The following is a 23894-nucleotide window of genomic DNA, read 5'->3' as shown; positions in this document are numbered from 1 at the left end:
TAGATTTGCTACTACAAGTTAGTAGCTCTTAGTGTTGGAACTGCTACTATAGATAGAAGCTTTGGGGGTTAGAACTGCTATTACAAGTAGAAGTTCTGTGAGTTAGAACTGCTATTACAAGTAGAAGCTCTAGGGGATTAGAATTGCTACTACAAGTAGTAGCTCGAGGATTAGAACTACTACTACAAGTAGAATCGAGGCCTTAGAACTGTTACTACAAGAAGTAGCTCGGTGTATAGAACTGTTACTACGAGTAAAACTGCTACTACAAGTAATAAATCTGGGGGTTAGAACTGCTACTACAAGTAGTAGCTCGGTGGTTAGAACTGCTACTACAAGTAGTAGCTCTGGCAGTTTTAACTTCTACTAACGTGTGGGTGTTAGAACTGCTACTACATGTAGAAGCTCTGGGGGTTTAGAACTGCTACTACAGGTAGTAGCTCGAGGGTTGGAACTACTACTGCAAATAGTACTTAGAGTATTATAACTGCTACTACAATGAGTAGTTTTGTGGTAATTCCCTAGAGCTACTGATGGTAGAGTTATTTCAATGAATAATTGCAGCTGTACAACTGCTACCACAATGAGTAGCTCTGGTTATTAGAACTGCTACTAGAGTTAGTAGCCCTGGTGAATTGGAACTGATACTACAATTAGTAGAGCTTTTGTTTAAAACTGACACTACAATTAGCAGCTCTGGGGTCAGAGCTACTACTAAAATCAGAGCTGTGAAGTTTAGAACTGCTACTACAAATAGTACCTCTGGTGGTTAGAACTACTACTACTACCACAATAAATAGCTATGGTAGGAAAGCTGCTACTACAAGTGGTAGTCTAGCAACTGATATTTACTAGTAATACCTGCTATAGGGGGTTGCAAGTGGTAGCAACTGCTACTACAAATAGTAGCAACTGTTACTGTAAGTAGGATGTGAGGTGGTAGAACTACTACTTCAAGTAGTAGCAACTATTGGTATCAGTAGCTGTAGTGATAAAACTGCAAATATAAGTGATTGCAACTGCCATGACAAGTAGTAACCTTGGGGCAAGGACTGACCTTATAAAAGGAGCTGTGGTAGTAAAATTACAACAAATAGCTAGGTATCTTCTACTCTTAGTAGCAATACCACTAATAGCAGTTATCTAGTCAGCTTATGATGCATATGAGAATGGTATAATAGTCAATGAGAATATTGATATACCAGTACAGTAACTTAACTATTGTTCCAAAGATATTTAGTTTTTATTACTAAACTTTATTTCAGCATTGCTAAACATATTGAAATTCTTTCACCAGAAGGCATCAACCATAACTTTAAGCAACTCATTAATCATTTGATCATCAATCATGATATGACGTGGGTATGAATAATACAGAAATTACCGTCATATTCAAACTCAGATGTCTTTAGACTATCAGGATAGCCAACCGTTCAGTGTTTGAGAGAAGAGCATTTGAAGTAAATTTAATAAATATTATTCTTAAAGTGGATTATAAAAACCTTAATCTTTCATATTTTTGTGTTTAGACTTATACAGAGCTATTATATTTCTATCTTTGCTTGAAATGAAATTGTTTACATTATACTGAATGTTGGTTATCTTAGTCTTCTCACACGAGCTGTCGGCCATTATAGGTATTGCCAGAAGTGACGCAGTAGTAACCTTTAAAATATTCTTTAATTCGTTATGTATATTTTATAATTTGTCATTATAGATAATATTTTAAAATAATAAATACATTTCCCATCCAAAAATTTAGAAACAAGATTTTTTTTATTCATTTTACGATAAAAACACGATAGTTTTTTATATTTTTCCCATAACATTCTTTTTCTTCCCTACTGTTAGTCTTCCTTCAGGGATAGGCTGTTTGATATGCCCTCTCCAATGCCTTCTATCTAATGCATCCTCTTCCACCAAATTTCTCTCCATATCTTTATCTCACCATTTAATTATCTATCTCTCCCTCTCGATCCCCACCCCCTCTTCATGGCAGGTTCCTTCCAAAGCCCCAGACCACTCACTCGCTAAAAGCATTAATTTGAGATGATAGAAGCTTTCTAGGTAGATTGCGTAGTCAATCAAGAATCAAGATATCGTAGGTTATAATAGGAATGTATTAAACGCAAAAAAATATGCAAATTAAACCCTTCAGTCTACAGATATCCATTGTGTTTTCATTTTTATATATCGTTTGTAATTGTATCGATTTCGAGCAATGGCATATGCTTCATTGGATTTCATGAAATTTAAACTAAAATTATGCATTGACATTTTCTGTTTATTTAAGGTCTTGGCGAACATTTAGACTTGATTTACCTGTGTTTTTATGACATCTTTAAGTGAATAATTTAAATCATGATGCTTTTATTCCTCGTTTCACATTATAGATAAGTGGCCTATTCCCCATGCTACTTTAACTCCTCGTATCAGTAACAAATGCACTGAAGAAACAAAAACTATATTTGAAGCTATTTTTTTATAGTGAAAATCTTCTCCATGGCAGCTATTAACAACAATTGGTGTGTTTATTCATTCTAAACATTTAGTACCATTAATTTTTCATCCTCTCACTTGTGACTGTATTATTGTGATCAATGCTTATGATGAAAATTATTTTGTTATAATGTTATTAATTGAAAGTACCTCCACTTCAGGTAGTTGCTGATTTATTCCTTTGAAAGGCTTACTGTTTTTTTTCTTTTTATTGAAATACTTCAGAGTTGATAGATTTTGTTATTGTTACAAAGTTCAAAACATTTTCATGTTATTCTCAAAATCATTCCTTTTCTGTTGAAATATGTTTATGTATGAACTTCATTAATGGTAAAGAACTATTGTGTCAATTTAGCTTACGATTTTTCATAGAATTTTGTCTGCAAAAAAAAAAAAAAAAAAAAAAAAAAAAAAAAAAAAAAAAAAAAAAACTTAAAAATTAAACAAGGAATTGTAATATACAGTAGGAGCTCCTTATTATAAAGTTTCTTGTTTATCAATTATAAACAAGATTTCGTGAGTTTATCTTATAAATAAGCGTATTCCTGTGAATATCTTTAAAACAGAAATTTTCGTCTTGTTCAAATTCAGCGGTAGTTTTCAGTCATGCTAGCCAACAAACCCGTTGACAAAGGAGCTTTTCAATGAAAGAAAAGTGCTTTGTTTTGTGATAATTTGAACCATAAAGGTTAAATTTACATAATATTTTATGTTTAAATGTACAATTTCATTGACATCAAATTATATATGCATACAAATAAAATTTGTACATAGTTTAATGTTGGTCATTCTTGTCTTCTTCGCTATCTGGCTCCACCCTTTTCAGTATTGCCGTATATAGGATCTTAGAAACCCTAAGAAATTCCTTATATATTCGATAAATTTGGATACATGTCGCATTATTATTTTTATATATTATAAACCATTGTATTTAATGTTCAATTTACATATATGTGAATTTTATTGTCTTCTTTTATAAAATAAATACGATAGATTTTCATACTAAAACTTGAAAAAAATTCCCATTCTCTGTTAATAATAAGAAGCGCCGCTAGATGGCCTCAGCTTACACATTTACTACGTTTTGACTTCAGTTTCCTTTGGTTTAAAGAATCGTTTCATTGAAATTATTTTTTTTTTTAAAATCCGAATAACAAAATTTACTGATTTGTAAATATATACATTAAGTGGGCATTGTGTATCCTATAAGTATTTTATTAAACTTTTAAAATGTTAGATGTGGCATTCACTGATTGGTCGAAGTCACAATTGACGAAGTCGAAGCCAAGATTTGAATTACGTCTGTGAAATCGGACATATTGTTTTGGTTTTTGCTGAAGTGTTGTGAACACGTGGTTGGAGGGCAGACATGTTTCTCTTAGCCAGGTAAAACTAATTTTTCTCATGAATTCTGAATTAAAGGATTAATGTTAGTTATTTGTTAAGTATTAATACAACTCAGTGAAGAGTGCGTTTATATTAAAGAAGTATTATTGGTGAATCCTTCCGATATTATCCAATATGGCCGTCAAAGCAAGTAAAGCGGAGACTGGAAAGGAAAGTTAGGATACGTAACATTTCCATTATATATGAGAATTCTTATTAGTTTGGACCAGTGTTAAATAAGCTATTGACCTTCCCAACCATTAATATAATCTCCAGTTGGAACTTCCATACAGGCTTCAAAGCGTTGCAATACCTCTTAGACCACAGCATTGACGGACAGACATTTAGGTTGAAAGTCTGGTATATATCGATTCCCCAGTATGTTTTCCCCACCCAAAACCCCGAGTTCCCACTGGGGGTCCCCCATTATTGGAGGATATAGATGTATATTTATTTCTGAAATTATTAATTTGCGACGGGAACGAGTGTCATTTTCGAAGAGAGCGTAATTTTTTCTATAAGAAACAGTAGTTGTTCCCTAGGTTACATTAGTATGGAATAATATACAATGAAACCTATGTTTTTGTGCTTGTTTAGTTTTAATGGTAAATGTAAGGTTTTACTGTAAAAACTTTCGTACAGTTGTCCAAGGTGTTCCTATTTTTAATAGTGGAAATCTAAATGGGCAAAGTCCATATTTCGTGTTGGTCTAAAGCCATAATTTTTGAGGCTATAAAAATTCTTTTCAAGAGGTTATAAATGAGAAGACGTATAGGTTAATGTCTAGGAGAGGGAAAAACGGGTGCGGCCTTCTCCTAGACATTTATTGACGTATATTCTATGCAGAACCAACACAGACACAAGCTTATTCCAGAGGCCCTTATCTGCCAGGGTACTATGGCTGCCATCCCCCTACCCTACTGAACTACATGACCTGCTAGTTTCAACCAAATTCTGAAATCTTTATTTATTTGTAAATATATTTTAATTTTGAGATATAGGCCTATACGAAAAAGATAAAAATCATAGATTAAGGGTTATAGAAATATTTACCGATTAATTTTGTATAGATTATAAAGGCCGAATTACTAACCAACCTGGATAACGCCCATAGTGAAAAATAGTCTGCTTGTCGGAACAAAGGAGCAGTGAGATAATGTATAATAGCGAGCATATGGTAAAGGAAAAACCTGTGTACAATTAGTTCAATCAAGTGTCGATGTGTTAGTAATATTATAATGATTGCTATAAATGACTCGACTCCATAAAGAATGGGATGGACAATAATGTTTTATATGCTAACGTAAGTCTGCCAAACTAAACCTCCGTAGTTTTAGCCGTTTCATTATTAATCGGTAATTTTATTTATATTATAGTTTGTGTTAAGGTTAGTTTCCCTTATTTACCAGTTTTCTGCATTCCACCACTCAAAAACCCTATTTCCCAATGGAACGCCATTATTGTAGTTATGGGGGTCATGCATACCTAAAGCTGATTATTTGTGGCAAAAGCAATTGTAAAAGTCATTGAAACGCTATGCTAGGAAAAATATAATTTCATGTTGGATATCCGAGTTAGGTTGAAAACGTAATTTTATCCATGTCCTTCCCCTAAGGTAGACTGCTATCTGTTGGCTTCGCTTCAGTAGAACTTCAGAAGTTCAAAGTTACAACAAATGTTTTTATGTTGAACAGGCTGACATAAGTCTTTTTACATATATGACATCTGTTTTGACGTTGTTACTGTTTTTAGAATGATTTATTGTTAATTTTTTCTAGTCATTTATTTTATTTTCTTTCCTCGCTGGGCTATTTTTCCGTATTGGAGCCCTTGGGCTTATAGCATCTTGCTTTTCCAACTAGGGTTGTAGCTTGGCTAGTAATAATAATACTGTAAATAATAATATTTGTTAGGTTTGCTTGTCATTGTAACTTGAATTAACTTAATGCACTAGTAACACCCCTTGTTTTTTTTCAGGAGGGAAATGGTCGTATATTTGTCATGATCACAACTGCATCCTCAAGATATGGGAAAGAACTGTTACAAAGTGTTGGAGCTAGCGTCTCATTAGAAGTGAAGGTAGGCAATTGGCAAATGTAAAAAGCATGAATGGGAAAGTGTGTAATTGTCCATTTGGAAGGGAATATAAATAGTGACCAGTTCCAATGATACTGAAAATGGGTAGTTATCCAGAGTTGGTGAATTAGGATTTTTTAATTGAATGCTGTACCTTGGTTATTATTGCTCTGTTCATAGGATATGGTTTTCTAAACATTAAGAACCATGAATTACATAGCACTAACCTCCTAATATTGTAATATAATAAAACTGGTATTGGCATAGAAGTGACCCATCAGCTAGTCAGATTGGTTTATGCACATCCAGCAGTTGTATGCATGTGTATGGGAAAGGTTCTGTAGATTTAAAAACTTTGATGCCTGGTGTACTCAAATTCAAGTTTTTCCCTTGTGTACTGGATTGAGAAGATTACAGATACACCATGATTGCTTACCCTGTCTGTTAACCTCCCTTCCCAAATTTAACCACAGTGGTGGGCCCCCCCCCCCCCCTCCCCCGAAAGAAACCAGACAAATTGTGTGTGGTTAAGCCGGGAAAAAAGGATTGTACAAGCAAATATGATCTATTTGTTCCGACACGAATGCAAATCCTCATTTTTTTACTAGTAGATTCAGTGTTAGCTGGTGTTCTTAGCCATAAAAAAAATTGGAACAATGTGGCAGTCAACTTCCTGATTTCCCAACCACTTTTTTATCTATTAAATCAAGTTATATGGTTAGAAAAAGCTCTTTCTTTTAATGTACGGCGTCAAACGCCTTACTGTACCCAAAACCTAACCTGACCTAGAGCACCAAAGATTAGTCAATACTGCTTAGGGGATACATCAGACCCTTTGCTACCCAGTGATCATAGGTCTTATCTGGCCATGCACTCTGGACAACTTAACCTAGTAGTTACTATTTTCCCTATTTGTATTTGTTTGGTAATTTAAGGGTTTTGAATTATCACCATCTGGAGGTAACTGTTAAAAAAATAAAATTTTTATTATACCCCTGGATTTTTGTTGCTGAAATCTAGGTTAAGTCCCGAACATGGATTCCTCTGACCCAAATGTTTTATTTGACTTTCTAATGACACAGTTCATTTAACACGTTGACTGCGATGTGCTCCACATATGGTTCACAGAGGACTCACTGAATGAGCGATGTGTACCCTATGTGGTACACATGCTAAGAATTATATATTTTTTTCAAGTATCAAAATTTTATCAAAATGGGCATTTTTTTTACCAAAATATTATTGTAATATATTGGAAATTGATTAAAATAAACTAGAACATTAACTAAACACTTTATTTATTACTGAAAATAATCTTCACATGCTAGCAAAAGGAGCATATATTTTTTTTAATTCTTTCTTTCTTTCAGTAAAAAAAAATAGAAAACCTTATCATTAGATCAATAAAAATGCTATCCTTTTAACCCTAGATTATATTTATGTAAATTCGATAGAAAAATAAATCAGTTTGGTAAACATTTTACTTCTGAAAAAAATAAGTGTCCTTTTCTTGGTGAAAAAATATCAATGTATGATGAAGGAAATCATGTAGTATTTAGAGTACAAGTATAAAATTAAATTTTTTTTTTCTGTTTTGCTTCTACATAAGAAAAACCAATAAAATACACAAATTTATATTCTTCAAACTGAATGTTTCAAGTTGAAACAACTGAGAAGGTTTACCCTCACAACTCTCACATTATATGCTTACTCTTCGTACTTTCTTTTGAGCTACAGAACTTCCTTTATTTTGTGACAGTATCTCATAACAGGAACGACAAAGCCTTCTTGTCTTAGCTTTGGGGCCAGTAGCTTCAGTCAGGGAATGTTTTCTGTATGCATATGTACGCTTTTGCGTATATACAGTGTGTATATATATAATATAAAGGAATAAGTAGAAATGACAGAGAAGGTAATACTTACATACATACACATACATACATACATACAAACACACATATATATATATAGTATATAAATATATATATATATATATATATATATATATATATATATATATATATATATATATATATATATATATATATATATATATGTATGTATGTATGTATGTATGTATGTATGTATATATATATATGTATATATATATATATATATATATATATATATATATATATATATATATGCATACATACATACAGTAAATATACATACATACATATGGTACTAAAAGGAAGGCAAGAATTCAAGTATTCTCTGGGATGTTACTTTTTCATCATATTGGGACAATGGGTAATTTGTATATCAGTCTGTATATGCATGTATGTATATGTATATATATATATATATATATATATATATATATATATATATATATGTATATGTATATGTATATGTATATGTATATATATATGTATATATATATATATATATATATATATATATATATATATATATATATATATATATATATATATATATATATATATATGAACTACCCATTTTGTGTGTATGTGTCATTCCTTTTTCTGTTACTTCCTTTATCTAATTTTCTAATATTTTATATTATAATACATTCTCTTATACAGACATAAGGAAGAGTTCTTGTCCACATTTTATTCCTCTCTCGCAGAAGTGTGAATATATGTATGTATATACGTGGATAGACAGGTACAAAAAGATGGGCTACCATATACAGATGGACAGATATATATGAATAACTGAAGACCTAAATAATTTACTTGTATGTAAATACTTTTATCTATGCAAAATATAAATTTATATTGCCAAAAATACAGACTGTATATATGTTTCCTAATGTGTGTGTCTGTAAATTGTATGTCCATCTTATATGTATTATATTCAAGTGTATGTTTATATATATATTCCTATATACACACGTGTGTACTACAAATTTTATGTGCATATATGAAAACATACAAAGGTGTTATATATGTGTGTGTCACACTGAGTATGAGCCATGTTTGGTACATGTTGCATACGGTAATTCCCTAGATCAGTCTGAGCGATATGCACCATAACTGAACATCCAAAGTGTGACCATATTCGGCACACAACGCCAGCAGAATTATCTCTAATCGTTCTGGGCGACTTGAGCCATATATGACCACATCTATTATGTCCATATTAGGTACACAACGCCTGTAATGAAGACTTTTATTATGTCAGGCGAAGTGTACCACATAAAGTCACGCTTTTTACACTGGCTGAGCACTCGGCTTACCTTACGGATACACCATAACAATTCTCACGTCAATAGCTAGCTGGTTACTGATTTTAATTGGGGTTAAAGATAACGCCCATTGGGCCGTTTCACACCATTGCCAATCGCAGTCAACGTGTTAAAATTTGAATGGCATTAAACCCCATGGGCTGGGACGGTTATTGTTGTCAGTGGACCTCAAGCAATGCACTATAAGCATGACTTGAGGGTTCTTGTTGTTCTTTCAGTCTTGGGCTGCACCTTCTTTATACTCTTCTTCAGGCCTTGTTCCCATTCTCCATCTGGCTCTCCAACCTATTCTAACTTTTGCCTCATAGTGTAACTCTGGCGTTTTACCCTAAATGTGCTGAGACACTGAATTTCCTCACAGACCCTAACACAGTAATATAGCCCAAAATCCATAAATCCAATACAGTGGCATTATGAAGTGTAAATTGACATATTTAAATCTGTATAATTCACATTTTAAATTCTATATCTGAACTGGATTGAATTATAATTTCTAGCCCAGTCATTTGATTGGCTCATGAATGCTAGATTAGATTTCTCATAACTTAGATCATTGTTATCCACAGCTTAGTACAGCTACTGTACTGTGCTAGATATGCAGTTAATTCTATCTTGGCTTTTCTTTGGCAAGATTCAATTTGTAATCCAATCTTGTTGCGTATTCTAGAAGTTTATGTTGAATATGAATAAATTGTGGAAATAATTACTAATAAGCTTTCTAGAATGTAAGTACTGTAGTTTAAATTTACAATGATTTGTATCCGTGGCTGAGCAGGTGAATGGAAGTCTTGTTTAAAAGTTCTGTATACTGTATCTAGTCTTTTGTTGTTGCATCCCTCCTTATTCCCTCTTGAATTGGGTCCCATTGGTTTGCAACATTCTGCTTTTCCAATTGGGGTTGCAAGAAGTTGCTGCTTGGTATGTAACGATGCTAAATAACTTTTTGGAAGAAATGGATTGATTTTAGAGCATCAAAATTACACAATACAGTATTTAAAATTGGTGGCCAATAATGTAAAAGTTCTTGGGTTTCTTGTTAATGGTATGTAGAAGGTGTAATAAATGTCATATGATTCTTTTGTTGAGGTTTGGATTAACTGACTAAATATGTCAAATTTGTTTTCAGGATTTTGGACTGCGGAAAAAATTATGGCTAGATTTGCTACGGTGGACGATACAAGATGACTGAGGTTTTATATTCCCTTAAAGGGAAAAATTCACTTTAAATCAAACCAGAAACGCTGCCGGACTTCCAAATATAAGCAGCATTATTGCTTTACACAGCTGTAAGTATAAGTGAGTAAATATTGACTTAAATATTGATTTAGAAACATTCAACTTGATATTTATAAATATTCAACTTAATATTGTTTTTTAGAAGTACTAATATTTTGTCATAAATATTGACTTTATTATTTTGTAGGAAACCTTTAGGGTTAAGAGGTACTTTTGTACCTTAGTCTATCCCAACATTGAATCTTACCCGGTTGTGTAGTAGTCGTAGAGCTTTGCTGGCTGAATTACTGAGCTTATGTAAATTATATAGTGTTCTAGGGTAATACATCTCGTGTAGATATTGTGCAAAAGGTTATAAATTGAGACTAGAATTTGACATGTTTGAAATATGAAGGATTATTTGTGGAGGTACTGGCATGCAATTTTTTTTTCTAATTTATACAGTACTGCAATTTCTATTTACTAAGGCATTACCCCAGTTTAGGAAGGTAGTCAACACTAGAAAAGAACGAACTAAAGGGGATGTTTGTTCTCGCCATTCCACATTGCCTGATGAAAGACACTGTCGAGTTGGATTGTTACTGCTAGAATACCATGAAGCTTCATATGCTGACTCCTTTACTGCCACTACCTCAGCAGTCACTAAGGTGCTCTGAGGTAGCATTAGAGCCTATAGGAGCGGCATCGCAATCGCTCACCATTCATTCTTATTTCTTGTGCTCATTTGCCCCTCCCACACCTACTTATCTTCCTATCACCTTGAACCTTCTTCACTCCATCCATCCAAACCTTGGTCTTCCTCTTGCATTTCTCCCACCAATTCTTGCATTTATCACCTTCTTCAGCAGACTTCTATTATCCAACCTCTATGTGGTCAAACCACTTCAACATATTCATATTCACTCTTGTTGCTAATTCAAATATTTCTCACACCTGTTCTCACCCTCACCGCTACATTCTAATCCTATCCCATTGAGATGCACCAGCCTTACTCCTCAGACACTTCACCTTATAGATACCACAGCAGCAATGAACAAATTGAAAACTAGAAAGTAATTCTATACCATTCTTGTTACCGGGAAAAATGTTTGGCTTGACTGAAATGAAAATGAGTGGTATATTTTAGCAAGATTCTTTTGAAGTAATTTTTGGAAATCCTGAGAAATAGTTTTTGCATCCTGCCATGTCTCGAGTAATCTCTGGTCATGTCTTCTGCAACCAACTTTTTATACATTGTTGGATAAAACTGGGTCCATTAAATTCCTTATCTGGTATAGATAAAATATTAATAACTGGCAATCCTGTTTGCCCAATGTAAATGCAGTATATTTTCCATGATTTTGACCATCCATGTCCCCATTGTATACCTTCAACTATCTAGTGACCAGTTATGCAATTAGTACAAAGTGTCTGCCTTTTTTCTGGTAGGATGAAATATTGCTCAGTATTGTAGAAGGTTATAGGATTTGACCAAATTTGGAATAATTTCTTGTTGAAGGTAACTTGGGATTCCTAAATTTTGTATTCCATTCCGTTAAGGAGTTCAAGTTTGTTACAAATGCCTTTTTGCTGAGCAGGTCGACAGACTATTTAGTTTATCAGTTATTTGATTACATATATATATTTCTGGGCTCGACCTGTGTCGCTCCGTGAAATTCTCCTTAAAGCACCATTTCTAACGCATAAATATAGCTAAATATACAAGAGAAAAAAAGGAATGCAAGTAATTAACCCAGCTCGCTCACTCAATGAGTGTCGTTATAGATACTGGGTCGTGATAGAACCACGACCATAGGTCCCTCACCTGTTAGACCTCTATATAAATCTACCATATGGAGTGTTCTTTACTTTTTTCTGCTTTCCTTATTGAACTGCTTTGGTTTTCAGGATTGTACTTTTCCTGTTAGTTACAGCCTTGTTTGTAGTAATGGAAGACAAGAGTCAGGGGTTATTTTGTCTGTCTTAAGAGTTTGATTTCAAGTTATATTTGGATGTGAACTTTGGATTAAAAAACTTAATTTTCCTCATTTTTGCTCTAGCCAAAAATGATTTCTTGCTCGTTTTGCATCTGGTTGTACCAGGAATGCAGTCACAGTTTTGAACATGTCAGGATGATAGTTTAGCACTACTCTTCCTGAAGTCAAGGTGAGAAATTACTTATTATTGCTTTGTAGGAAATATTTTGGATGTTTTTAAGAATTAAAACCTTTTCAATACCAGACAATTTTAACATTGTAAAGTATAGTACTTTAATTTAGGTCTTTGCATGAACTCGTCTTAAACCAAAGATGTTAATTTTCTGTGTTAATATATTATTTCTGAGAACTTTCCTGATGTTCATATTGAATCTTCTCCAGAAGCTCTTGTTTTAGTTGACACTTGCCCGTAGAATTTTCCTATTTTCATCAGCATGTACTCTTATCCGAATATCAGTCCCAATAGAAAGTTGAATAGAGGAGAGGGTCATACGTCAATTATTGTTAAGGTGGTGAGCCTTCTTATGGCTCATAAGACCAATTTGTGCCCTAAATAATCGAGGCCATTGATCACACTGAATTGTATGAGGTAGTTGTGGTTGATATGCTCTTTCTGCCTAATGCTGTTAGCTAATTGGCTCTTTTATCCTCTTCAAAGAGGTCTGTGACTACTTTAACTTTGCTTCTCCACTCATTCCTGTTACTTACTGAAGCTTCAGAGGTGTTTTGGTCTATGTTAGCTTCCTTGAAGTATTTCTTGTTGGTCTTTAAATTGAAGCACAGGACAGCCTCTAGTGCGATCGCCTGTATTTAAGTCGCTGAAGAGTATTTTCTTTGGTAGCCTTATGTCCTCCATGCGCATTACATGGCCAGACCATCTTAGGCGGAGTTTCATGATCGGGGCCTAGATGCTGGTGACGTTGGCTCTTTCAGGGACTGCTGTATTGGACACAATCATTCCATTCGATTTTCATTATTGCTCTGTTTTTCTGGTGGAATTGTTCCAGTTTCTTGAGGTCCCTACTATAAAGGGTCCAAGTCTCGCATGCATATAACAGGGTACATACTATAATGGCGTTATATACCATCACCTTTGTACGGGTGGTTAGGTCTTTGTTCATGAACACCCTGGTGGATAGTCTCCCATATACAGTGTGGCCAGCTTGTAACCTGTTTTCATTCTTTATGGAGGAGCTGCTGTGGGTGGAAAAGATGCTTCCCAGGTATGAGAAGTGTTCAATGATGGTTCCATCTAAGGTGATGTTAGTTACTGGTGAATTTTCCCCTGGTCTTGTCTGGGCCAATATTGTAGTTTTGGCCTTGTTAACTGTTGGGCCAAAACACGTGTAGGCTGCATGGAAATTATCCACCGAATCTCGAAGTGCTGCTTGGCTGTGGGCTACGGCAGCTTTGTCATCTGCATACTGTAGTTCCGTCACATTGATGGTGTTTGTGTTGTGCTGGGATTTGAGTCTGGCAAATTTGAAAATTCCTTCATTTAATCTGGATTTTATCTCAACCCCTGGGTTGTTGTGGGGTACTTCATATAGCATGGCTACTAAGTATAAAGAGAAAAAGGTCGGCGTCGATACACATCCTTGTTTTAGTCCATGTGGTTGGGAATGGGGCTGACTGGTTGCTTTGGGGGATTACTTTAGCTGTCATCCCATCATGTAACACTGATAATGTCGTCAAAGGGCTCGGGTATTCTGAAGTGCTTAAGGACGGACAGCATGGCTGTTCTTGGTACACTGTCATTTGCTGTTTTGAGGTCAGAGAAAAATAGGATTGTGTTTTTGCTGTTCTTTTGATTTTTCCTGTAGTTGGCGAGCACAGAAAATAATGTCTACGGTTCCTCTCGATGGGCGGAAACCACACTAGGATTCTGGCAGGATTGTTTCTGCAACATTATGTAATCTTATTTAGTAGGATCCTTGCCAAGACCTTCCTTGCAAGTGATAGCAAAGATAACTATCTATTATTCCCACACTTCTATCTCCTTTTTTGAAGATGGTGACAAGGAGTGCATCTTTCCAATCATTGGGGCCTGTTTTTCCTCCCATATTTTATTATGAGGAAGACAGACACATAATCAGGACTGAACCGCTGTGTCGGGAGTTCAGTGGGAATGTTGACCGGTCCCACGGTCTTCCCTTGGCACTTTTGTTTTAAAGTTTCATCGAATTCTTGAAATGTAGGTGGTAGGGACATTCACAATTGGTGTGGATGTTTTGGCATATTTCGGAGGAAGTTTTGTTGGGCTGATGAGTTCCTGTTCTACCCAGCGGTTCAGGATCTTTTCATCTTCCATTAGGAGGGTGTTGTCTGCTGCCAAGTGTGTCCCTGCAGCAGTGTGCTTTGGTCCGAAAATTTTCTTTGTGGCTGCAAAGAAGCTTTTAAGGTCCCTACTGTTGGCATAACCTTGTAGGTCTTTAGTCATTTCCTACCACATTCATTTTGTATTTCTCGAAGCCTGGCTTGACACTGTGATTTAGCTTGTGCACATGTAGCCTTCTTTGGGCGAGAATTAGGGTCTTGGTCGAGGGCTATTCAAGCTTTCCGTTTGGCGTTAATGAGGGACTTAATATCTTCGTCATCATCAAACCAGTCCAGATGCTGTTTGCTCTGGTGGCTGTTTATAGTTCTTGTAGCTTCATTTGTGGCATCTCGTTAGTTAGTTACTTCAGCATCGATTGAAAGTTCTCTGCCTGGCTTGTTGCTTGGAAAGCTCAAGATGTAACTGGATCTTTTAACTTACCAGTGTCGTATCATCTTCTGGCTTTGTTTTCTTGGATGTTACCTGGCTTCCTTTTGATGGTTAATTTTAATTTTGTTATGAGCAGCTGGAGGAACGTCCAGCAGTCATCGGCTCCAGGCATGCATCTTGTGATCAAAATGTCATATTTGTGTTGTCTGACAATGGCACAACCTTAGATATGCCATTGTTTTGATCTAGAATGTTTTTAGGGGGATTTATATAGATTCAGTCTGAAATGCTTGTTTGTGATGAGCAGTTCCTGTTTATCAGTGAATGGTAAACTGTATTTGGTAGTCAACTGGTGTCTTCGTGTAGTTTCTACCATTTGTTGTTGCCAAAGTTAGTGTTGTTTGAAGCTGTAGAATGTTGCTCCTGGTAAAACAGTTTTTAACATAATTTGTGGTAATGATGCCATTAGCTATCCACTAGTTGTTGACAGTATTACAGTTGTATAATAAGAATAATAGTAGATAGCCATCTTTATTATTACCTTGATTATATAATACTATAAACCTGGTGAACGCTGGTAGTATTAATAATCAGCATTTGGTTCTGCTTAGTATTAGATTTTTTAATTGCTGCTGCTATCAAACTATAGCATTAGATTGGTCTGAGAATTTTACTGGATAGCAGTGTTGCCTTTTATGCTGTTACAGATATGTTTTGTCATAGTCTTTGTGTTTGGTGGGTTTCTTAATTGATTTTTGTTAGAATGATCTTTTGGTTTGAGTAAATTAAATATCTTGGAATTTATTTTTATTAGGTGTCTGTATGTGTGGCTTTAATTTTAGACCCTTAGTTGCATTGTTTAACCCATTTTGATTTTGTAATGTCAGTGCCTTTTTTTTTTTCAGGGTTCGTTAAACAGAAAATCATCAATGATTGGTTGTGTGCCTAAAGACAAATACAATACTGCAAGGCTAAGTTTGATACAGCAGAAGTCAATCAAAAATGACAGCAAGTCATAATGGAAACAACTGGAAATTTTTAACTCTAGCTTAGAGTACGGAATGTTGATCAAGGTCAAGGTAAGCCTGAATTAAGCTCGTATTGCTTTGTAAAAAAAAATGCTGTGAAAACTCTTGAAATGATTTCCATGAATTTTACCTCTGAATAGAACAAGCCATAATTGCAAATGCTAAATTGAAGAGCTCCAAATAAAATAAGAAATTAAAACTTAATTTATACTCTCCTATTGAGCCACTGAAACACCCACTGTTTACAAGTGGTATGTATAAAATGGTTTAGTCCTTAAATTCTTATCCTGTGTGGAGGCATTGAGCAAAATCTGGGATAAGTATGTCCTAGACTTTTCCAGTATCTTATACTGTATTAAGGTATTTGTGGTCTGCAGGCCAATATTCAAGACCTTACGGTTGTGTGCAGACTGTATATTCTTTTATGCTCAGAAACTTCAGTGGTACATTTGGTGACGGGTGAGAGACGGAGAATCAACTATGGTTGAATGACACTACTTTCTGTGTGATCTGAACACATATGCCAACATAAAAATATTCTAAAATAGACCTTATATAATCATGAATAAGGAATAGAATTGCACCTATTTCGTTTGGTGGTGGGGCGACAGGTGAGGATCCCTACGTTCCTCAAGCTGGTGATCGGGGGTGTTTAGGGTAGGGAATGTCACCATTGGCTAATGTGTGATATGATTCTGCATGGTAACCTAAAAAGACTAAAATAGCTCTTGCTTAATTGGGAATGAAGGCTAGAATCTCATAATGGTTGGCCTGAAAAAAAAAGGTGGTGGTGTTAATAGCATGGAGGGGAGGAGGTTTTTTAGTGGAATTTCCCAGAGTGTGAACAGTGTGATGTTCAACTATGTTCTGTTCTCATTTGTACAACAATTTGTTATAGATTCCATGTGGTTTATAATTCTAAATGACGTATATGGGACATCATCATGGGTTTCACAGAGCGAGTGTTGACGTCAAATGGCATTGTAGCGAAAAGGTTAAAGAACCATGGGTTGCTTATGAAGACTGCTCGACTCTAGGCCCAAAAGTGGCAGCATGGAACGGGGTTTTTAGTAATACTGTATAGACTTTAGTTTATTAATCTTGCCTACGAATATGGGGTTATTTAATATTCCATTTAGAATAGATTGGAATTATCAGCTAGATCAAAAGTAAAAGACCATCCAAAGTACAATATTTCAAATTTCTTGAGTAAACTATTTTGAATCCTATATTTCAATACGTATTTTCAATAGTTTTGTTAGAGTAATCTAGGCTAATTTGATGGTGTGGGAGGTAGCCATATGAACATCAGAGAAAGTTCACAGAAATTAATACTATTTAAGCCGTTCGGGGTTCTTACCAATTACTGCTAAAAAGTTCTATTCCGTTGTTAAGAAAATGTATTAATGAAGAGAGAAAATAGAAATATTGTTAAACTTTACTGGCAAGTGTCAAATACAGTACCACCAACGTTTTAAAGAAGCGGCTATATGAACATCTGGTGAACATGATATAAATTTTATTAAAATCCTGTTTTTATGGAGATTGAGTGGAGCAGAGGTTATAGGCTATTGAATTTAGAGATGAAGGAAATGGAAAGGAATAGTTTGGTGGTACTGCCATAGTTATTTTTTCTTTTTCTTATTTTACTGGACCATACAAATTTGAGGAAAAAATGGTTTCTATATTAAAACTTTAGCACCGAATTTTTATGACTAATAAATGCTTGCCTTGTCTAAATTGAAAAAGAAATGTGTATTTCCAGTAAGAATTTTTAGGTAATTTTGAAATAATTTTCATTCATCAGGGTTTGTAAAGTTCCTAAAACAGAATTTTTTTATATTATAGTTGCTGTTCTCACATTTTCAAGGTTTAGAATTTAGATTGTTTCAGGCTGGGAAAAATTGTGGTGGTTGTTTGTTCATGGAAAAAGGAAGGTACAGTGAACCCTCGTTTATCGCGGTAGATAGGTTCCAGACGCGGCCGCGATAGGTGAAAATCCGCGAAGTAGTGACACCATATTTACCTATTTATTCAACATGTATATTCAGACTTTTAAAACCTTCCCTTGTACGTAGTACTGTTAACAAACTACCCTTTGATGTACAGAACACTTAATGCATGTACTACAGTACCCTAAACTAAAACAGGCACAAATATTTAAGGCAATTTTATATCATGCATTTCCTAAACACTCTAAAAAACATGTTAAAAAAGGGCAACCAATGTTTTGTTTACATTTATCTCTGATCATAATGAAGGAACAAACTGGAGGTAGAGCTTTGCTTATTACCCAGACATATTTCCCATACTATTCCCTTAGAACTACATCACATCTTCCTACTTTAGATATATATATATATATATATATATATATATATATATATATATATATATATATATATATATATATATATATATATATATATATATATGTGTGTGTGTGTGTGTGTGTATATACATATATATATATATATATATATATATATATATATATATATATATATATATATATGTATGTATGTATACACATATACATACATACATATATACATACATACATATATACATACATACATATATACATACATACATATATACATAAATACATGCATACATATTTATGTATATATGTTACTGTATATATATGGGTTATGGAAAAAATCCGCGAAGTGGTGAATCCGCGATGGTCGAACCGCGAAGTAGCGAGGGTTCACTGTATACAAATTGCTGATAAGTATTTGAAAGTTGTGTCAAGAAAAGCATTACCATCGAAAATATATATAAAACAGATTTGCTTTTATTTACACAAAGGATTCTACCATTTAAGTGAAGTAGATTCTATTTAAAATTGTGATGGAATGGTAGATGTAGAAAATATAGGTATATTTGAAAAGTACAGTAAATGGCTTGAAAAATTTAAGATAGGAAACACGAACCGCGTAAAGTGCGGGCTGACTGTACTCTGCAATTCCTCTTCATCCAAGGGGTTAACTACTGTACTGTAATTGTTCAGTGACTACTTTCCTCTTGGTAAGGGTAGAAGAGACTCTAGCTATGGTAAGCAGCTCTTTTAGGAGGACACCCCAAAATCAAACCATTGTTCTCTAGTCTTGGGTAGTACCATTGCCTCTGTACCATGGTCTTCCACTGTCTTGGGTTAGAGTTCTCTTGCTTGAGGGTACACTCAGGCACACTATTCTGTCTTATTTCTCTTCCTCTTTTGTTGAAGTTTTTATAGTTTATATAGGAAATTTATTTTGGTGGTGTTCTTAATATATTTTATTTTTCCTTGGTTCCTTTCCTCACTGGGCTACTTTTCCCTGTTGGAGCCTGGGCTTATAGCATTTTGCTTTTCCAACTAGGGTTGTAGCTTAGCTAGTAATAATAATAAAGGCAAATGGCAAATTTGATTGAACTTGAAGCCCTCCTCAAAATCTCCCTAACGCAATTAAGAATGCCTCGTGTTTGTTGACATAGGAAATATTGCCTAGATTAATATTACAATTCACTTGATATTAATATCACTTCACCTTAGTAAAGCTCTTTGGATTGATGCAGAAGGCCCTGCCTCCTACGAGCTGGCTGCTCTGTTCACAAATAACTCACTTTAATCTATAGCTATTACTATAGCAATTGTATCCTGGTGTAAAGGGCTCGTACACCAGAGAGATTTTACCAGAAGTAACCCAATTAAATGATTAAGGTTTATATTGCTAGGAAAAATATAAATGGAATGAAATTTTTAGTATTTCTTAGCTCCTGAGTTCTGTTATTTTCTGCAAGTTAGCAAGAAGAGTTTCTTAAAGCACTTGTTGGAGAATGGTAATGTTATTCCATAATGTAAATGTATTTGTGGCAGCTCAAGTCCAGCTGATAACCGCCCTGTTTCCATAACTCCCATATTATGTAAAAATTTTGAACGTCATATGGCAAAACATTTAAATAGGTTTGCTGAAGGTAATCACCTGTTCCCTAGATTGCACTTTGGCTTTCTTAAAGGCCTTGGAGTATGCAATGTCCCCCTTACAATCTCCAGTGTTGCACAGAAATGCCTTGATTGTTGTCTGGAGGTTTGTATAATTGACCTTGGTATTAGTGCTGCCTTTGACAGTTGTCAATGAGTCCCTTGTTTTCAGACTCGAACAGTTGGGAGTTGGTGGGTCTTTACCTAGCATCATTACTGAATTTTTTACTAGTAGATTGCAAATAGTTATTGTTGATTGGCACCAATGTCATATTCGGTGTTTCTCATGATAGTGTTCTCGGCCCTTTACTTTTCTTTCTTTAAACACAACATTAAATACTATATACACGATGTCGTTTTGCCTAGAAAACAAGCTTGTTGCATATGCAGATGATGCTACTCTTTGCATCAATTCCATTGCTTGAATGTAGTTGTGGGGTTGCTGAATCCCTTAATAGATATCTAGCTAAAAATTCGTGCATGGGGCATGAAGTTGAACACTATAAAAACTTATCTCCTTGTTGTCCTGTATAGGACAGTGGCGTCTCATCATCCAGATCTCAACTTATCCCCTTGTTGTCCTGTATAGGACAGTGGCGTCTCATCATCCAGATCTCAGCATTGGTAATGTTTTAACAAAATTTGACTTAAGAAAGTCTTTTAAGACTTTCGGTGATCAATCAATTCTGAAGAAGTGCTTTAATTCTTTCAATCTGCCTTGTTCTCCTGTAGGGTCTTCAGAAATTATTCCCATCTTAATTTGTTGGACAGGAAGTTAGTCTCAAATTTTTTATTCCTGATCTAGATATTAATCTTTTTACACAGTCGTTCTATTAGTTTGGTTTGTATGTTGCATAAGATTTTCCATAATTCGGGCCATCCTTTACATTCAGATCTTCCTGGACAGTACCATCCTGTTCATAATACTAGGTATGCAGTTGATTTTAATAGTCATGCCTTCTCTTATCATGAGAGCTCAATACTACACAGTATTCTAGAAGTTTTATTGCAGCTGTGACCAAGTTATGGAATGAGCTTCCTAATCAGGTACTGTACTTGAATCGGTGGAACTTCATAAGTTTAGACTTGTAGTGAATGTTTTCCTATTGAACTGGTTGACATAAGTCTCTTTTTATAGTTTGTTTATGGAACTTCTATTTAAATGTTATTACTGTTCTTAAAATGTTATTTTTATTGTACATTACTTCTCGTAATGTATATATTTCCTTATTAACCTTTTCTCACGGGGCTATTTTTCCTTGTTTGAAGCGCTTATAGCTTCCTGCTTTTGCAACGAGGGTTGTAGCTTAGCTAGTAATGATGATAAACTGTTGTCTTGCATTTAGACCTGAACCGTAGTATCTGTAGCAGTTTCATGATTTAGTTGAAAATCTAGTTATTTAAATGTCAATTTGTTTGGCTGTTTGCTGCTAATAATGATGCAAATATCTAACAGGGTTTGCTGCTGAAAATTCCAAGGTTTTAATACATGACTTCGTTTATACTGAATTACAGGTTACAAAAGAACACTAAAGAAATTGCATGGTTGTCAATTAATAAAGGTTTCGTTAATTCAAGGAATGGTAGGTTTTCAGCAAATTTGTATAAGGTGGTTTTATAAAAAAGTATTTGAATGTAGTATTTTATTACAGCTACACTTTACAAATTTCCAGGAATTGAAACGAGAAAATTACTGTTGAAGGCTGGGGAGATTCTTTATTATAATGCATTTTTAAGTAAAACTAACAATTCAAATACAGTGTGTAGGTGAGAAGAAGTACCTGTAGCCTTTATAGCTAAAGGATTATTGTCAATGAATGTTTTTATTTTATGTACACAAGTGAATTGAATGAGGAGGAAATATGAAATATTACACGATTCATTTATGATGGTAAAATAGGGCAACTGCACCAATGTTTTGATATTAAAAATACTATTGTATCCTTTAAATGCATGTGGTTGTATGTTTATGCTCTTGGGTTATAGTTCAACCCCATTAAATTTCTTCATGTAATGAGTTTGTTGTGAGCATGGTAATTGCATATTGACATCCAATACTTTTTACAGGTACATGTACTGATGGAAGTAGCTAAGAACCATTAAATGCAAGAACTATGAGCCATATTTTGGATTACTGTACTGTGTTGTACTTGCCGCTAAGATTGATTAGATATGAAGATCACTTCAACTACTAAAAGTAATTAAACCTACAGATTTTAAAGGTAAAAAATTTATTGGTGTAATGTATTTCAGGAAATCTTTGAGTTTACTTTCAAAGTGCCAACTATAAAATATAGGTTTTATAAATGGATATAGGGTGAGAGATTGAACAGTATAATTTCCTATGGAATATCAAACACAACAAATTAAAATAATATTTTTAAGATATAGCACATAATTATTTTTAGAAATTAGGAAAAATTACATATCTCGCAGTATATAAAATTTGGATAATTGAAGTAAGTTACTCTAATCTAGCAACTAAATATAGTGATAACTCATTAAGATATTAAATATGAACCAGTAGATGAATAAAATTGGAAATTTGTTCCTACGCAGATAGAAATCACCAAGTCATTTGAAAGGTTACTGCTAATTTCGTATTCTACAACTAGACAATAGAAAAGTGTTAGATCGCATCATAGTCGGTTTTTAGACAATCCTACTGCACGCCAGCACTGTGGTGCTTGAATGGCTAACGTCACTTATCTCTTTGTTCTCGTCCCAAGAGGATGCAGTCGCTCCTCTCTTCTATGATCATAACTGATATATCCACTCTTGATACCCTTGTAGTGCTTTGTGTTTTTTCTATTATGTCTGTCATTAGTTGTGCTTCTATTTGTGAGAAAGTTATCATGGATAGTACATCTAGCATCGTGCGTTATCATCCTGGCCATGACAAACTCCTCTGTGCAGCCTTCATTAGCCAGGTTAATGTTGATCCTCATCCTGTTTGGCACTCTTTCCATGGCAAAAGATGTTCCGTGGAATCTCCGTGTGAGTATTGTAGGAAGTGGTCAAGATATTGTTCTTGACGTAAGAAACGAGCCAAGAGATTGTCCTCCTTCCTCTTCGTCTTCCAGCCATAATAAAAATTGCAAGCTAGTTTCTGCGTCAAAAGTTATCCCCCACTCTCCTCCTCCATGTCCAGAGCCCTTGGCACAGGAAGGCATCCATAATTAAGTTATGGGCAATCATAATTATGTTCATTTAGTAATGAGATTGCGCATGATCTCGAAGGATTCTTCTTTTTCAGAAGATTCTTTTCAGGTTCAAGGATGAAAAAGGGTGCTGGAGTCTTTTCCTCCTTTCCCAAGAGTAAAAGCCTATCTGATGCAGATGACAGGACACTTAATAACAGTCATAGGAGAAAGGGCGCCAAATGACCTGCTGCCAAGAAATCATCTGACACTGGTCAAGTTCAGGCAACAGGCAAGGAACTTAGGTTTTCCCTCGCCAGTTGCTAAAGGTAGTCACCCTTATGACAAGAGTGAGCTGGACTACTCCCAGTTTGTCTCTGCCTCCTCTTCCCTCCATTTTACATTTACTAAATGTTGCAAGTAAAAGGAAGGATGTTAGAGAAAAAGTGAAGAATTGTAATGTAACAATGAAAACTGAACAACCAATTATCCAAAAGTTAGAACCACCAGTTGACCATAATGTTATTACTAATAATGACTCCGCTCTGATTTAGCCACCCTCGACGTCCTGATGTCTGGTTCGGAATTATCACTCTGTTAAAATCATGAGTTTGGATGTCTAAGTCTTCACAAGTGCAAACCGCTAATAGGCGATGTGCAATAAT

At 34.7% G+C, this 23894-nt stretch overlaps 1 long non-coding RNA gene across 3 annotated transcripts in view; it reads left to right on the top strand.

The window, feature by feature from the left end:
* The window catches only part of LOC137628346 (uncharacterized), a 46044-nt gene that overhangs the window by 18499 nt on the left and 3651 nt on the right, over window positions 1–23894 (top strand). The window contains exons 1-5 of one of the 3 annotated variants that reach the window (XR_011041341.1): window positions 3766–3885; window positions 5863–5964; window positions 10302–10461; window positions 16000–16173; window positions 22157–22311. This is a non-coding gene — a long non-coding RNA (uncharacterized lncRNA). Of the gene's footprint in view, window positions 1–3765; window positions 3886–5862; window positions 5965–10301; window positions 10472–15999; window positions 16174–22156; window positions 22312–23894 lie in introns of those variants that run through there. The other 2 variants (XR_011041342.1, XR_011041343.1) reach the window with 2 other exon arrangements.

The sequence above is a fragment of the Palaemon carinicauda genome, chromosome 36, assembly GCF_036898095.1.
Source record: "Palaemon carinicauda isolate YSFRI2023 chromosome 36, ASM3689809v2, whole genome shotgun sequence".
NCBI lineage: Eukaryota > Metazoa > Arthropoda > Malacostraca > Decapoda > Palaemonidae > Palaemon > Palaemon carinicauda.
This window is presented reverse-complemented; position numbering and strand designations above follow the sequence as displayed.